Source organism: Hemicordylus capensis, chromosome 2, assembly GCF_027244095.1.
Source record: "Hemicordylus capensis ecotype Gifberg chromosome 2, rHemCap1.1.pri, whole genome shotgun sequence".
In the NCBI taxonomy this organism is placed as follows: Eukaryota; Metazoa; Chordata; class Lepidosauria; order Squamata; family Cordylidae; genus Hemicordylus; species Hemicordylus capensis.
The window spans coordinates 406713777-406731247 of NC_069658.1; the positions used below are offsets into that span (position 1 = coordinate 406713777).

General features: G+C 42.9%; 1 long non-coding RNA gene across 1 annotated transcript; it reads left to right on the forward strand.

Annotated features, from left to right (window-relative positions):
• The first annotated feature begins 5554 nt into the window (after positions 1-5554).
• Positions 5555-14054, forward strand: LOC128345074 (uncharacterized). Its single transcript, XR_008316254.1, has 2 exons — positions 5555-6379; positions 11921-14054. It is a non-coding gene; the product is annotated as an uncharacterized LOC128345074 (long non-coding RNA).
• The last annotated feature ends 3417 nt before the right edge of the window (positions 14055-17471 follow it).

Genomic DNA, 17471 nt, shown 5'->3' on the forward strand with positions numbered 1-17471 from the left:
AGGTCAAACACTGCAGTGATGGTAGAAGCAACAGCTGGCAGAATTCTCTCTCCTGTGCAGCTCTCAGGGCCATGGGTGTATGGGTGTAACTCCACTGCTTACTGCCCCTTCTTTCAGTCCTGCCACTGGACTTCCTTAGGTTTTTTAGGGGATTGTGGAGTTCCCTCCCAGTAATCTTTCCAGGCCTTAGAATGACCCACAGAGCTCCAATAGAGCCTATGTGAGGTTTTAATCAAATTGACAGCTGTGAGCCAGTTTGGACACGTGTCCCCCGGCACACGTCTTCAGGGTGGGGATGTGCCAAGAACATGCATGTCCTCACATCACTAAAGGATGTGATGTCAGTGCTCCCCCCCACCCGAGGGGGGCATTTCAACAGGTGTAGGGGGTCATAATCTGAAACACCGCTCTCATGCAATTAAAGCATGTCAGGACATCCTTTAGTCCCAAGATATTATTGTGACAGCATGCCAGGACTTCCTTTAGTGATGTTATGGCAAAAATGTTCTCAGCACTGGAGCTGGTGGTTGTTTGAACTGGCCTTTTCTCTTTTCACAGAATTGGGACAGCAAACCTTTGTTATTGGCAGCTTCGTTCCCTAAGCAATTGGAATGTTTGTTTTATGCCAATGGGTATTGGAGGCTTCACTGCCTTAAAGGCAATACAATATAGTCTTTCCATATGGGAAACCTAAAATAGTGTTGGATTAGGTGAGAGGCTTTGCTTTAGATATTGGACTTCAATGTATTTTGAATAGAGAAGTGTGATTCGACTCGAATCTAGCCAATTTGAGTGATTAAAATCGAATCACCCCTTTTAGGGGTGATTCAATTCGAATTTGAATGTTTTTAAAATTAAAGCCTGAGGAGAAGGAGGAAGAGAGCCTCCTTTTAAAATGACAGAAAGAGATGCCAAGGCACCAGGACCTCACCTTTCAAGTGCAGAGAGCACAATTGGGGAGAGACAGTGATCCGACCTGCCATCCCCTGTTGGCCGCTCATATCAAAGAGAAAGAGGCGCAGAGGTGCCTTTGAACCATTCTTCGGCGGTGCCACTGGCACCAAGGAGTGGTACTGACTGCAGAGTGGCAGCAGAGGGGAGGCAGCAACCTGACCTGTCACACACACACACACACACACACACACACACACACACACACACACACCTGTGTGGCTCACTGGCCACTAACCTGGCCTCTGCGCAGATGCAGAGGCCATTAGACAGGATAGTGTGGTGCTCTTGTGCAAGAGCCCCACATTATCCATGGATAATTGGTTGGAAAACTGATAGCATAGTAGTTGTACTAGCAATCGAAGACCCACAGTAAAGGCATGCCTGTTCTGAAAAGGAAGTAGCTAATGGGGGCTTTCTACTTTTGATGGATGCCGGGGGAAAGCTGTATGGCTAAAACTGCCAGAATAGTTTCCTTTCCTGTTTTGCTTTGCTGCCCACACAGCTTCACAGATAAACAAAATTCCATGTCCCAGGGTGTTCTTCTGAATCATTTGCTGAATCAGTGGAGCAGGTGGAGAAGCAGGAGAAGCTGATGGCAGGCAGTTAGATCTAGATGCACACTATTGTTTTATTCTTGCCTCTCTTGGTGTTTTCTCTGGATGGACACTTCTTCCTGTCCTGCTGCTTGAGGTGGAAATTTCTCATTTACAGCTTGTGCCCTTGTATGGAGGCCAGCTACAGCTCTAGCTGTTTATGCCGCCTCTTCTTATGGCCTGAGGGAGTCTCTGTGACTTGGTGGTTAGGAGTGCAGAAGATAGTGGGGGCTGGAGGCCAGAGCTCTTTAGCCCATGAGGCCCCTCTGCCTCACTGCATGTGTGGGCCACTGGCTGAATCATTCAGCCTTACTGTGTGTTTCTGGGAGCTTTCAGCCGCTGGGTAACCAGGTTGTTCTTCCTTGCCAGAAAGCAATAATTTGAGGCGTATGCGCCAGGCTTCTGATGAAAGATGCAATGTGCTATCGGATGCTCATTTTGATGGATCCCAGTCCTTATGCAGGCATATATATTCAAATATATCTAGCCTACCATTTGAAGTGGAATGGAGGGGGAAGCAGTATCTTAATCCAACATTCATGCTGTCATTCATATAGGCAAAACTCCCTTTGGCAGTGAAAGAGGATAGATTTTATAGTTCAGACAACATTTTTATTCTGTAAGGATTGGGTTATCTGCTCTTGGGTGTTATAATCTCAAAGTAATCCCTTTTCCCTACAGTTACCATTTTGCTGCATTCACAGAGTATTTTTTTCCCCTCCCTTGGTCCTGGGAGGTGCTCACCAAGAAGGTGTAATCCTCCTGTCACATGCATGGTATTTACCAGGTATCCATCCAAAGGTCTGAGTACAATGCATGCATCTGCAAAGCTGGGAGGATTGGTCCCACTTGTTAAATACTTCTGGAATGAAAGGAGGAACAAGGGAAGTAAAAATATTTCATAAAGGTACTGTATAAGTACAGTGCAGAAGGCTATGTGTTTTGTTGTTGTTGTTTAAAGGGGAAGTTAGGGTTTAATTCTGTGGGATCTGTGTTTGGCTCTTGCCAAATGCTGGTCAAGGGTTCTGTAGCAGATTATAGCCTTTGTCTCCGAGCAAGCTCATGTGAGGGAAAGAAATGCTGAATCATCCCCGTTAAGCTTCCTGGCAAAGGCTACTCCTAAAACTCTTCTGTATTTCTGGTAGGTTAAAAAATGGCTGCCACCACCACCTGCTTATCGACAGAGCTTAACCCCCCGCCCCTCTGGGCTTGAGGTGGAAATCCTAGGGAAACTCTCTTTCTCTTGCTATTGGAAAAGTACACAAAAATCCTCCACATGCAAGCCTACATGTGGTGAGAAAACTGGTAGTTTTATGGTAGTACATCTGAGGTCATACTTGCACCAGAGTAAGACCCCCTTCCAGCCCCCCCTTTCTCTGAGTTAAAAACCCCACTCAGAGGCTTGTAAAAGAAAGGAAAAGAAAAGAAAAGAAAGAAAGAAAACAGTTTTATTCAAATGCTACAGACTGCTTCCATCTGAGGCTTTCTCAGCTTTTAGTTACAGGTGAAAATACTCAGTAGGTTACAAGAATACTCCAAAATGCACCCCTAATGATGTTGGGGCAGCATGCTTACCCAGTTGCAAGGAACAGGTATGTAGGAAAACACAAAAGCACCTTTAAAAGCTTACAGAATCTTTTTGCAACGCCCTGGCTGGATGGGCAATGGCTAGTGTTTCTTAGTTTAGTACATTACAGGTAAACAATCATAGAACAGTTTCATGGATATACACAGCACACACCAAAGAAACAGAAAGTCTAATGCAAAATCTGACTAAACAAACTTTCTGTAGACTAAACTCCCCAAAGCCCTGGCTCCTTTTGTCTTGAACTCATCAAATCATGGATGAGAATTCAAGCCCCTGAAGTTCTATCTTCCAAGAACTGCAGTCATCCTCCAGCAGCCATCCTCCTTGGCCACACACATTGCTCTGCACACCCCCAGCCTGCTTCTTCTAACAAAGGAAGTCCCCTTTCTCCCAGTGGCTCTCTAGGTCCCACCCTCCTGGTGAGCTTTGGCTGATCCCTGGAGTTCACACCAGTCTGTCAGTCAGGACAGGGTTCACTTCTGGTTACCTCTTTAGGGGAGGGGTGGCTAATCACTAAAGGTTCTAACATAGCTTACCCACTTTCTGCTCTTCTCTAGAGTTAATTTCATGGCTATGAAAAGAAGCTGGACATTTTGTATATATGTTGTGGCCTGTTTGTACTGAACTGAGTTAAAATCACTGAGCAGTTTTAAGTGCTATGAAAGGTACACTTGCATCTGATTGAATTACTGTAAAGATTGTATACAGGACTTCTCTCTTTCTTCTACATTTCCATAGTACCACTATTACTACTACTTCTGCTACTAAAAATATTTATACACTGTTCTTCAACCAAAGTTCTCACAGCAGTTTACATAGAAAAATAAATAATACATAAATAAGATGTTCCCGTCCCCAAAGAGCTCACAATCTAAAAAGAAACATTAGGCAGTTACCAGCAACAGCCACTAGAGGGATGCTGTGCTGGGGTTTTATAGAGGCAGTTGCTCTTCACCTGCTAAATATAAGAGAATCACCACTTTAAAAGGTGTAACTTTGCTCAGTTAGCAGCAGAGGCGCTCTTACCCCTGGACTTTGGGGCCAAAGTCCAGGGCCTCCACAGACCCTGGGGGCCCCCCAAATCCTCTTTAGTCTGTCATGGGTGGTATGGTCACCCAGCAGAGCATGATGATGCTTAATTTGCAGGGGAGGGGGCCCCTCTAAAGACCTTTAGGTCCAGGCTCCAAAATTACCTAGGTGCTCCTCTGGTTAGCAGGGCTATATTGATATTTAGACAGTAAACTATGGCTCTGGAGAAGACACTTCCATGCTTTAACAATTAGTAGTAGCAGCAGCAGCAGCAGCAGCAAAAGACCATTTCCCTTTCCTTCCTAAGTATCATGTGGGTTCTTTCAAGTGGGGAAAAGAACAAGCTGTTGTCTTATATCCCAGGGTGAGAAATGAGAAGCAGACATTTGGGGTGAAATTTTGCTGCAAACTTCCTCACACATTGGTGGGTAATGTACAGATATATTCACCATGGATCTTGATATCTCCTCTAGTGTAACTAGGCTCAGTCAGCCTTGACCTATACGAGTTGACTGAAAATTGCCATTTGCATCCATGCAGCCAGGATTTCAAACCCTACTATCGCCTACAGTTGCATTGCTATTTACCTCCAGGAAAGCTGTTTGGCATCTACCATTGGTCCTGGGGTGGGGCATTTCAGGAAATAGCTTTGATATTTCAAGGCAACACTCTTTCAAATGAGCCGCAAGGAGCTGCGTACCTAAGCGGCTGAGATAACAGCATTTTACGTAGGGCCTCTGATATCACTCTTTTTATGGGACTTTGATTGTAGCAGGATACTTAAAGATCCAAGGAAACTTCAAAAGCTGCACATTAACACTGCACCACCTTGTACAAAGAACTGTAAGAGAGGTGTGTCTCTGTGTGTGTGTGTACATGCTTATTACTTTCATTAGGAAATATTTGTACTAACTCAAATTTTAAAGTGAGAAATAAGACTCTGCAAAGATCTATGTATATAATTCTCCTGGGTGTGCCTTGGAATGTGCGTCCCAGCACCCAGCTGATTGGCTGGGCAGCGGACGCGCCTGATTGGCTGAGGCACACCCAGGAGGATTGGTCGCTGCAGCGGCAGCGGGCCCAGTCACGGAGGCCAGAGGCAGTGCAGGCCCGGCCCGGCCATGGAGACAAGGCCCAGGAGGGGGGAAAGAAAGTGCAGGGGCAGAAGTGGCAGTGGGGAGGAGATGTGGCTGGGCCCAGAAGCGGAGGCTGGGGCAGAAGGTGGGGGAGGGAGAGGTAACCACCAGCCCCAAAGAGCGCACAGATGCTCTGTGTGGGGCTGGCTAGTTGTATTTTAATTTCTCTGTTGCCATTTTTCAGTGAAAGGGGAGGAAAACAGCATCAGAACGAATTCATCAAATTAAGATGGAAAAAGATCGAGGTTCAGCATGTCTTTTTCTAACATTCGTCCTTCCCATTCTTGAGGGTTAGCCATGTTGGTCTGCTCAGCGAAAACAAGAGAGTCTTGTGGAACCTTAAAGATTAACAAATATATGTGGCACAAGCTTCTGTGGGAGAGAATCTGCTTTGCCAGATATCTGAAATGGCAGCTTCCTACGTTTCATTTTGAGACAAATCTGACTTGCAAGAACCTGCTTCTGCATCTTAGGGTTATTTCAACTGGTGCCAATTACACGACAAAGATAAGTTTTGGATAATGAATAACTGTACCTGTGTACAGTTAGGCTGTATTATTCCTGACCCTTTTGCAGAAATAGGTGCCATATTGTAACCAAGAGGTTGCTTTATACGCCTTTAAATGGTCTAAAGTAGCAAGAAAGGATGCAGCCACTGTGCCTCCTGACCATTCTTCCACCTGTCCCTTTGCCCACTCTGTCTCCTGTTATGCGTAAGACATAAGCCCTATTCAGACATTATGTTGAAGACTCATATGAGTGTACAGTGTACACAGGTACACTTACTCACATTTTATGTTGAACACAGGTACAGTAGTATACTTCCTATCTGTACCATGCATTTGAGGGGCCTATACTTGCATTCACTTTTTAAAAGAATGCAGGTAGGTTCGTTTACACAAAAATATGTACAAGTGTGCTGCCATCTATACATTCATGCAACATAATGTCTGAATAGGGCTCTAGTGTACCTCTTACTTTAGTGGGTGAAGGGACTCAGAGAAAATAGGCTGGAGTTGCCTCAGTTGTATTCTTTATCACTGCCTTGGAGCTTTCAGAAATGTGGGCACAGTATCCAGGTAATGACATGGCAATCCTATTCTCTTGAGTGTATGTATGTTTGTTCTGTTTGTAAAATGAACTTGATTCACAATGAATTGCAATGAAAACAGCATGGTATTGTTCAATAGTTACATACTTTACAGAGGAATGCGCAGGTAACATGCCTTTGATTTGCTTCTTCATCGGGGATGGACTAAGGGGCTGCTTTCTCTTGCCCTGCTAATGTTGCTTCTATTAATTTCATGCCATATCAATTTCTTCCCTAACACATCAGAAGTATTCAAAAGTTACATTGGAACTTTTTTTTTTTTTAATCATCTATATCACCTTTGAGTGGCCTAGAGGAAAGCCATACATGTGATGAAAAGGGTTCTAAGACTAGATATTTCACTCCTTCCCACAATACCATGCAGGATGAATTTACACTGAACCTCTTTTCCACACCAGCATCAACCTTATAAAAAATAAAAAGGGGGCAATGTTGGTGTGGGAAGATAAGCCATAAAATGGGCTCTTCCCATGGAGCCCATGGCTTCTCATGTTACCCTGGTGGAACGAGAAGGAGTGGTGTGGCTGCCATCAGGCCCACACCACCACGGTAATGTAAATACCAAGACAGAGTTTATGTATTTATATTTATGAAACTGTTTACAATGTCATTAAAACATCATCACATTAAAAATGATTAAAAACCAGCAATCATAAAGTCAAACCAGAGGAGAGCAGCAAAATAACTGTACCCAAAGAGTAAGCAACCATGTAAAATGCTTGTGCGAACAAGGCAGTTGTTGGATTGCATTTAAATATAGAAAGGGAAGTTGTTAGTTCCCTTGGGAAGGAAGGAATTCCATAAAGTAGGGCTGATCACAGAGAGAGCCTACTTGTACCACCAGCCATACCTATGATGGTGAGGGAATGCAGAGAGGCCTCCCAGCAAGGGGTTATGGGCCAGGGCAGGGGTGCCCCAGGTAATTTTGGAGCCTGGAGCGAAAGGCTTTTGGAGGCTCCTCCAGCCCAGGCGCGTAACAATGATCGGGCAAGGGGAGACAGTTGTCTGGGGGCCCCACTGCACCTCACGTGACTCCCCATTGCCCCCTGCCCAGCCCCAAGGCCCTTTAGCCACTTGCCCTGTTCGCCGTCTCTCCAGCTTGTTCTCCTGGCCAGCAATCCAGGCAGCAGACAAGCTGCAAAGAGCTCCTTTTCTCCCGCCTCTCAGCTGATCGATGGGTGGGCGGGGCTTCCACGGAGGCCTCCGTGTAGGCCTCTGTGAAGCCTGAACTCCAGTAGGGCCCAAGCCAGCCAGGAAGGAGGAGTCAGCCAGAGTGGCCACCACTGTTCTCTGCAGCAGAAGACCCCTTGCTGCCCTGCCCAGCCCAGCATTTGCCAGGTAGAGTGTGAACTCCTTTTTGTGGTTACCTCCCCCCCTCCGGATATATAGGCATCTGCTTGCCATAGGGCTTTGATATGGGGGGGGGGGACTGAGAAGTCTCTGAATATTTATTTTTAAACAGCTTGGAAAATTTGCTGGCTTAAAAAAAACTATCTAAAAAGTCCTATAAGTGGCTTGTTTCATGGCAGAAAATTACAAAAACTTCTGGAAGAAACAGTATTATATTTATTTTATTCATTCATTCATTCATTTATAAATGCACTTATGTTCAAGCTGTTTTGCAACCCAGAAGGTCTGAGTGAGAACTGTGAAGCATGTCTTGTGCTTTTATTTTATTTTATTTTTCTTGTGTGTGAACTGCTTCCCAATAACTTGCAGGGACTTCAGGGTAAATCTGGCCAACATATGAATGCAGCACCTCCATTCCAGAGGAGATGTGTGTTAAAGGGCTTTAAAAGCCCCCTGTGAAAAACCTCCTGGAATTAAACTTGACTGAATTTGTTCAGAATTCTGAGAAAACAAACATAGGCTCACCCTGCATGGTTGAAAGTCTCCTTTGCTAATCTGCAGCGAGGGGGCCATTTTAATCATTCATCTTTCTAGTGTGTTCTAGGCATTAAATGTAAAACGAATGTATAGTACTCAATGTATATCACTATATATTGTGACGTGTGCGTGTGTGTATTCAGTGAAATGTATTTCCAGGCAGCATACTTATTTTGGAATATCAGACTTAAATCCTTGGGGGCCTGGGGTGTGCGGAGGCCCTGGACTTTGAGTGGGGGGGCCCCATTTTAAAATCTTGTCTCTGGGCCCACTCCAACCTTGCTATGCCCCTGCTCCAGCCACCCACCCACACAGTATTTTTTAACACATTTTTAACGTGACCACACCACCTGGGACAGACAAAAACGGATTTGTCACCCCCCCAGGGGGTGTGGAGTCCCTAGACTTCAGCTCAAAAGTCCAGGGGTAAGAACACCTCTGGGCCAAGGAGATGGTTTCAGGAGGAGGTATATTCAGGTCTCTTGGCCTAAACCCATAAACCTCTCTCTTAGCTTTTTCATTTTTTAAAAAGTGCCTTTATTATTCTCAGCTTTTTAACCCCATATCTCATAAACTGAAAGTTTTCTGTTGCTTAAAGATGGGTAAACTACTCTGGACTTGATTTGAATTGGGACAAGCAAAAGTGGAGGACACTAAAATAAAGTTAATTTCCCCCAAAGAGTTTTCAGCTCACTTAGAATTGCTGGTTCCCCCTGTGAGCCCCCAAACCCCTTTACTGGTGGCTGCTGTGGCAGTCGTTGCTTTTTAGTGAAGGGAAATAACTTCTTTCCCACTTCCATAGTGGCTACTGTGTTCCAGTGGCAAGGAGGGATGAAGGAAGACTGAGGAGCGTTTTTCTTTTCCTCCATACTGATACTGGAATGCTGCATTCTCTGTTTTCCCAGGGCACATAGTGTCCATATTAACAGATGAAAATCTGAGCTGGAGAAGATGAGTTGTTAAAATTTGTATTTTAAACCTAGGAATTAGGAATTGGAGCAACATCACATTTTTGCAAAAGCACACATGTTTACACATTGAGTAACAGGGAAAGGGAAAAACATGCAAGGATCTTGTCACATCAGCTGCTTGCTTCAAGTGAACCTGGACTGGCATTTCTGGCAGCGTCATAAGTCACCTCAGCAAATGGCAAATGCCAAAAACTATGTGGGTGAAAAACTAGGCCCCAAATATCTTTCAGCATCTTAAATCTTACCGCAGAGGCCTGCAATAAGAAACTAGATAACCTACTGGCAGACATGACTGTGCCCAACTGTTAATTTTTTGGCCTCTGGCCTCATGCTGGTCAAACATTGCCCAGACGCGAGAATGTATGTCTTGTTAGCCCCTAAAAGTGTAACAGAGCCTGCTTGTTTAGCCTGTGAGGGAGTATGTGCAACGGTAATTTGTCCAACCTAATTTCCTTTTTCACCACCACCCATTCCTAATGCTGCCTTCCCTCCCAGGATTAGTTCTACAGAGTACAGTGGCTAAGCAGGCCCTCCTCCCTCTGGCCTTCTGTTTATCATCCTCTGTCAAGCACATGCTGTTGCCAGGCAACAGAAAGGAAGTGCCAGCTGGAGCCACGTGGTTGTGGCTAGTCATTTCGTGTTAGCATCCTGGGGCAAAGTCTCATTTATTTCTAATCTAATGTTTCTAGGGGAACGACACAGCCAGCGTGTCCTGGACACTGTGCCAGATTAGACAAAGCTGCTTCTCTTGATTTCTACTTTCCTTGGAACTAGCTCTTGTCAGGATTGTGTGTGCTGCTTCTGGCTGAATATTAAGTTCTGTGTGTGTGTTTTTTTTTAAAAAAAATCCAATTTAACCTGAGTTAAACATCACCCTCTCTTTCATTTCTCTCAGCTGATAATGTAGATTAGAATGGCCAAGCTTTATAGCATGCTCTGAATATCATTTGATATGGATGAAGCCCCACACTTCAGCATGTTTGGCCTGTGTTTGCACAAAATGTTTTAAATGTAGCCATAGTATCACTTTTTTCCTCCACTCCATTATTCCAAAGTGCATTTATAGGATCATTTTAACAAACATTTAGTGTAGTTTTCATGTGTGCATTTTGTGATATCTTACTGTGTTTATGGATTTTGTTACTAGTCGCCTCCTTGTGCTGTATTTGTAGGAAAGGATAGAAATCCAGCACACAGTTACTGCTACTCTGTATGTCTCCCCCACCCCCCCATAAATTAGTACAGAGATCTCAGTGCCAGGAGCAGAGAGGAGATATGCCCTTCTGTCTTTCTTGAGAAGGGACTAAATAGTGACATACTTTGCAAGGGCTTTGTACTGTTGCTTCATTGTGGTGTTCTCAGTAAGCTGTTTGGGGTTAAATAGCATTTTTAAAATAAATAAATGGTTGCTTCTTCATTTGCTCTTAGTCTTTTTCAAGGTTACAGTTCTGTCAAGGACTCATGTGTTCCCCGGTTCAGAAGTCTACCTATTGTGGGAGAAGAGGGGGTCAGAAAAGACTCCTTGTGTGGGAAAGGGAATCTTGAGAATAAAAAAGAATCAAACAGTTATAATTCTACCTCTGCATTTTCACAATGGGCCAGTTCAGATGACTACTCTCCTCTACACATGAGGAGGATGGGGTCATGGTGAGAATGTATCCCGCCACCACATCACTAAAGGATGTGCCAGTGTGATTTCAGCACATGCTCTAATCACATGGAGGAGGTGATTCAGATGAACAACCCTCCCATATGATTAGAAGACGTGCTGAGATTGCATCAGCACATCTTTTTGTGTTGTTGGGGTGGGTTTGTTCTTGTCGTGGCCCTGTCCTCCTCGTGTACAGAGGAGGTTGTTTGTCTGAACCAGCCCAATGAATATTCTAGAATAAGGGAAATTCTTATGCAACACATGCTGCTCTATTGCTCCCATATAATTTATACACAGTACAGAAAGTCATGCAAAATTTAGATATTTCAATAAACTCTCAATAAAGTTTTCAATATAGAGACTCGTCGTCTTAAGGGTATGTCTGGTTCTGACTGCATGTTACAATGACAGAACTCATGAGATAGAATGCAGGCCATGGCAAATTCCTATAAAGCAAAGTTTCATGTGCAGAAGGGGTGGGTGGGATTAGGTGCTGAGCCTTGACCATGCTTCCTTCCCTGAAACTACTTCTCTCTCCTAGCTTACTCCTGCTATGGAGGAGTGGATCCAAGAAGAAAGAGTAGGTGGCAGAAGGATTCAGAAGCCCCTTTCTGTCCACTCCTCCTGAACTTTTCAATAAACATGCTTTCTAGCACAGTTCTAAAACTATCATATCTAACTCCACCCCCCACCACTGCCCAAGTCTAGGGAAACATTTGCCTGAGAGCTGCTAAATATCAGTTGAGTTTTCTGTATAAAATATGAAGTTATTGGAAATGTGATATTTTGAGGACAGAATGAGCCCTCTAGAGCTGGATGTCAAAGGAGATTGTTTTGTTGAAGCAGGAATCTTATACTGTCAAAATGAAGCACATATTCTTCCATCTGTCAGATGTCCAGTGATTTGTCAGTAGGAGAGAGAATTTATAGCTCCGTCAATTTTTTAAAAAATGCCATAGTTAACTGACCATTATTTCTACTCTCTTTTCTCTCTCTACAGAAGCACATGCCAAAACGAAAGGAGTAATCTGTGTACAAAGAATGCTGAAAAGGCCAAGGTGCTAAAACCCAACTGTACAGAGAGGATCTTGCCTGGTGGAAAATCCTCTTTGGGAATGTCAGGAAATCTTTTGCTTATGACTTGCAGCTCACCATCTGCAAGATCCAAAACAGATGTATGGTGGGGAGATCTCATCTTACAATCAACAGAAGTGGAACATGGGATCTTCAGCCAACATGATGAGAGCTCAGGGTATCTCACCACTATCTTTGCATGATGAAGCATTCAACTTTGACTCCTTTACCCTGAATTTAAAGCTTTTAGACAGTGCCTCCTTGTTGTCCATTGTGGTTGGATATTCACCTCTGTCATAGAACTGGAAAATCTCATGGGACAAGAGAAATAACCGTTTGGCTCAAACAGGAATATATTTTTCCTTCACTTTCTAAAAGGTGCAAAGTTTCTCTTCATATAATGGAAACATATGTGAATTCCCACCACCTTTTTATCTCCATGGTTGGTGTCATGTCTGCCATGTTCATTACTGGTTTATGATTAAGTTCATAGTGGCCAAAGACTGAAGATTTGGGGGGGGGGGGAAGAACCTAGAGAACTTCCCCTTTCCCAAAAGCTGTGATTTGAGAAATTCCTCCAAATATGTTCAAGTAACATGGTTACAGGAAAACCCAGGAAATACAGTAAAACAATGCATATTTTTGTAGGAATATCTGCCTAAAACACAGGAGACCAGCCTGTTTGAGCACCACCTTGAATAAGCTTGTGGATACGCTCACTTTAAGTGAGGTAATGAATATATTAGAACTGTACCATCTCTGAGGGGGTGATGGAAAACTGGAGGAATGTAAACCTCTGTAGCTTTTAAAGGAAGAATGTTAATCTTTGTGCTTTTTTGTCTGCTAATTCTGCTGGATGGCATCTAATAAATCCCCAGAGCCATACCAAAATCTTACCCTTCAAACTGTGCAAGACTATAAAGTTAACATATCTGAGGTGGATAGAGCTGCCATTCCAAGTCTCTCTCTGCAAGCATTTAGTTTTCAGCTTTGGCCAGCAGAAATGGATAAGAATATTGGATAATTTATTGTAGGGAATAAATGACTGAAATGACCATCTGCCTCATGGTAATACCCAGTCATGTAGCTGGGGCAATTGGAAGGAGTGAGCAGTTGGTAGTTCCAGATCAGTTACAGTATCACAGAGGCAATTTGTTTGCATAGAAAATATAGCAGGGAAATCCAGTGTTCACCTTGTCTCCAAGATTTTTGGAGCCTTCATGATCTTCAGTTGCCTGCTATTGCTACATTTGCTATCTATTTACCTTTCCAGATTTTTAGGAGGTGATTTATACTTTCTGCCTAGCAAGCTTACTAATCTATACAAAGTTTTATTAAGAGTCTAGTTGCTTATATGCTAAAATCAGGAGTTTGTCCCAAATGGTAGATCGACATCTGCTGCTTGTCGATTCCAGAAACTTGGTTGGCAGGATGTAAGAATATGGGAATATAAGAATGGATTACTAGAAGCAATACAGCTCAAGAGGCAAAAGATGGGTTTACTTTCTATTCAGGAATTGGATCTTACATTGAGTCCTAAAAAAAAGTAAACTTCTGTTCATTAAACACCTTAGAAAAGAACATTTGGGGGCTATTATTGCAACATCCTTGAAGTTGTAAATATGTAATAAAGTGATTTTGAAACATTTTTTCATTCTTTCATCCTTTATGAGCAGATTCTTTTGCTTTAGAAGACTGTTTAGAACAAAAGCAATACAATTAGATAAAATGGTACTTTGAACATGAAAACAGCAATGGTGTGCCTCTAGAATGCTGAGATCAAGAATGGTTTGTAGTGTTTCCTGCATATCTTCTGAAGTTGCTTTTTAAAAATCTTTATTTATTAAGCACTTGTTGCATTTAGTAAAATAAAACAAGTTTTCAAACTCTACATGCACAACAGGAATTTCCAGAACTATTGTGTTTCATGCTACCAAGTCTGAAAAAGCAAAAACTATAGATACAAATTGGTTTTTAACCTTTTGTCGTACTCAAACACTGTTGTATTATTTCTGCATAAGTTTCCTATATGCCCAGCATTAAAGCACTTCCTGTAAGTCCTCAGACTTATGACATAATTGGTTCCTGAAAACTGTGTTTTAATTTGATGGTGTGTCAGTCACTGATGTGCAGACTTGCAGCAGAGATGCTGCTTACCCTTGCCTCACACTCTCTTCCCAGTGCCATCCCTGGTTCTTTATCACTTTTCCATGAAGGACGGGAGGCAACTGGGTAACATGCCTCCATCTCCTCCTCAGCAACAAGGAAGGAAGGAGGGTCAGTAGGAAGCATCATGTGGGCTGAGAATGGGCTGGGCTCTCTTTCTTGCTGTTACAGCACAGCAGCGGAGTCTGGAAGGAGCCAAAGCAGTTCCTAAAATATGGAATATTGTACCATTCTAAGGAAACCTGGTGAAGAACTAGAAGGTTTATTCTGTGTAGGATTGTCCTAATTTTCTGGTTGTATATAGCAGAAATTAATACAGAATCTCTGAATGTTGTTAAAATGCTGAACATTAACCAGCTGATCCAGAAATGTCTGGAAGGTTTTTGAGATCTTTATTTATTGGTTCAAGAGAATGCAAGCTGGGTTTGAGTAAATAATTGGGCCCAGACTCAGTTCTCTAACTCTACTTTAGTGTAAGTTCTCTTTGTATGGACAGAGGCAGATGTTAATAACAGTATCAAATGATGGAGACCATAATGTATTATATGCATGATATGGTATATATATGCAATTTAAAGGAAACATTATTTTGGTTCTGTTCATTGTCCTAAAGGTCCTTTACGTACTCATTCATACGCCTTCCAGAGCCATTAATCAAAACATTTCATTCAAAGTTCTTTGAATTAAATAAGTAATGCTAAAGTGTCTTGTGTACCGAGCTCTTTAACTGCGAACAGGAGGAACTTTACTTCACACTTCTGTACAGAGTGCTCTGTTTCAAAATGGGCTAATGAACAGCAAACATGGTAAAACAGTGGGGGACGCAGGAGGCTGTAAAGCTGCCCATGGACAACTTGTCTTGGACAGCCCAGAGTGACAGAAATTGTTCCTTTGGAAATCCTCGGGGGACAGAATTCTTCAGTTAAGAAGGGAGTGAGCAAATATACAAAACCAATAATGCAGGTGGTAGTAAATTAAAGGTGTAGTGCATCACCTCCTGTTGGTTTGGTTTATTTGCAGATCTTTCAGCTTATCTGGAAGTGGCTATGAGCTGTGCCAAATGGCACATCATCTGATCTTTTCTTTGATGACATCAGCATGTTGAGTACCAGTATGAAGTGTCATCTTCTGCTTATGGAAGATTCAGTCAAAGTAGAGGCAGCAGCAAAATGTAATAAGGTGACACCACATGCTGCAAAACACTTTTACAATCCATGGGTCTCTTTTTAATAATGAGCTGGCATCAAAGGACAGTTGAAAGGATGATAGGCTGTGGCGGGGGGTGGGGGGAGAGAAGATGTTTTTGTCAAAGATTCCAAAATGTTCAGTCCCTGTCAAGACATTCATTCTTGCACCAAAAACTGAAAATAACTTATTCTCGATAATCCTTGGTAATAATTATAGTACTGTACATCCTTTTTATTTCCTTAAAACCAGTATACTTGTGCATAAGACCAAATGTCTCATTGATGACATTTGCTTAATCAACATATTGCCAAAATGTGGCACTGTTGATAAATCTGTGTGTTTAGGTAGAGAGCCCAAAAGATCTATTTAAATAGGTAACTCAGTAATAAAAGAGTGTGAATACAAAAGTAATCTCTGGGTTTTATTGAGGTTTTCTGAAAAGTTCTTTTGGCAGTTCTCCTTCTAGGCATATGGAAGAGCTTCCTTTGTGGTGGAAGCTCCACCATAGGAATATTCTGCAAGAAAATTATATGTTTCACCATCAATGAGTCAACTTGAGCTTTTCATGATTACTATGAATCCCATTGTTGTGGCTTGCTAAGGATTCTGTATACATACCTCTGAACGAACACGCATTCCCAACAGTTCATTTAAGGATGTATTGAACCGTTCGTCAAGAACTACTGTGGGAATGTCTGGGAGCAAAAGTGTGTGTTTCATTTACATTTTGCATTTTGTCAGCAGAATGTTCAGGGACAAGATAGGAGCCGGGGCATGGCTACTAGAAATGCTGTTTCTTCTGTGAGGCTGTTTGTGCAATACCTAATTTAAACAGTGGTAGAGCAAAAGATAGTGATCAGTGTGCTTCTACTTTCTCATGTATAAAAACCAGTAATTATTTCTCTCTCACACAACCATGTATATACTATACTGCCTAATAGTGAAGTTTTAACATTGGTATATTACATCAAATTTGCAGATACTGGCCTGTTTAAAGACTAAAAAAAATTCCAGATGTTCAGAACCAAAGTTATTTCTTTATTCATGGCACATGTGTAGAAATAATGGATTATGTTCTAACCTTGCAAGTCCTTGGATAACCTTGCAAATCCTTCTGTTCATGGAAGGAGAGTTGCACTCACAAAAAGGATATGCAAGTTTTCAAAACCTAGAAATAATGATTACTACAAATCCCATTGTTGGGGCTTGCTAAGGATTCTGTATACATACCTCTGAACGAACATACATTAACAGTTCTCTGAGGGAGGACAGGATGCCTCTTTGTCTGAAGGAGGCGATCATTAGACCGCTTCTTCAGATCCAAGCCTGCCTTGGATCCCTCGGAGTTAAGCAATTACAGGCCTGTCTCCAACCTTATGTGGCTGGACAAAGTGATTGAGAGGGTGGCAGCCTCCCAGCTCCAGGTGGTCTTGGAGAAAACTGATTATCTAGACCCATTTCAAACTGACTTTTGGGCAGGCTATGGGGTGGAGACTGCTTTGGTCAGCCTGATGGATGATCTCCAACTGGGAATTGAAAAAGAGAGTGTGACTCCATTGGTTCTTTTGGATCTCTCAGCACCTTCGATACTATTGACTATAATATCCTTCAGGAACGTCTGAGGGGATTTGGGGTGGTAAGCACTGCCTTGCAGTGTTTCCGCTCCTATGCCACGAGCAGATTCCAGATGGTTTCTCTTGGAGACTGTTCTTCAAAATCTGAACTTTCCTATGGTGTCCCTCAGGGCTCCATATTGTCTCCAATGCTGTTTAACATCTACATGAAGTCACTGGGAGAGATCATCAGGAGATTTGGTGCAGGGTGTCATCAGTATGCTGATGACACCCAAATCTGTTTCTCCATGTGAACCTCATCGAAAGAAGGCATAACCTTCCTAAATGCCTGCCTGGAGGCTGAATCCAGATGAGACAGAGGTACTTATTGTACAGGGTTGGAACCCGGGAGACGATTTTGATCTGCGAGTTCTGGATGAAGTCACACTCCCCCGAAAGGAACAGGTATGCAGTCTGGGGGTGCTTCTGGATCCAAACCTCCCCCTGGTGTTCCAAGTTGAGGCGGTGGGCAGATGTGCTTTCTATCAGCTTCGGCTGATATGCCAGCTG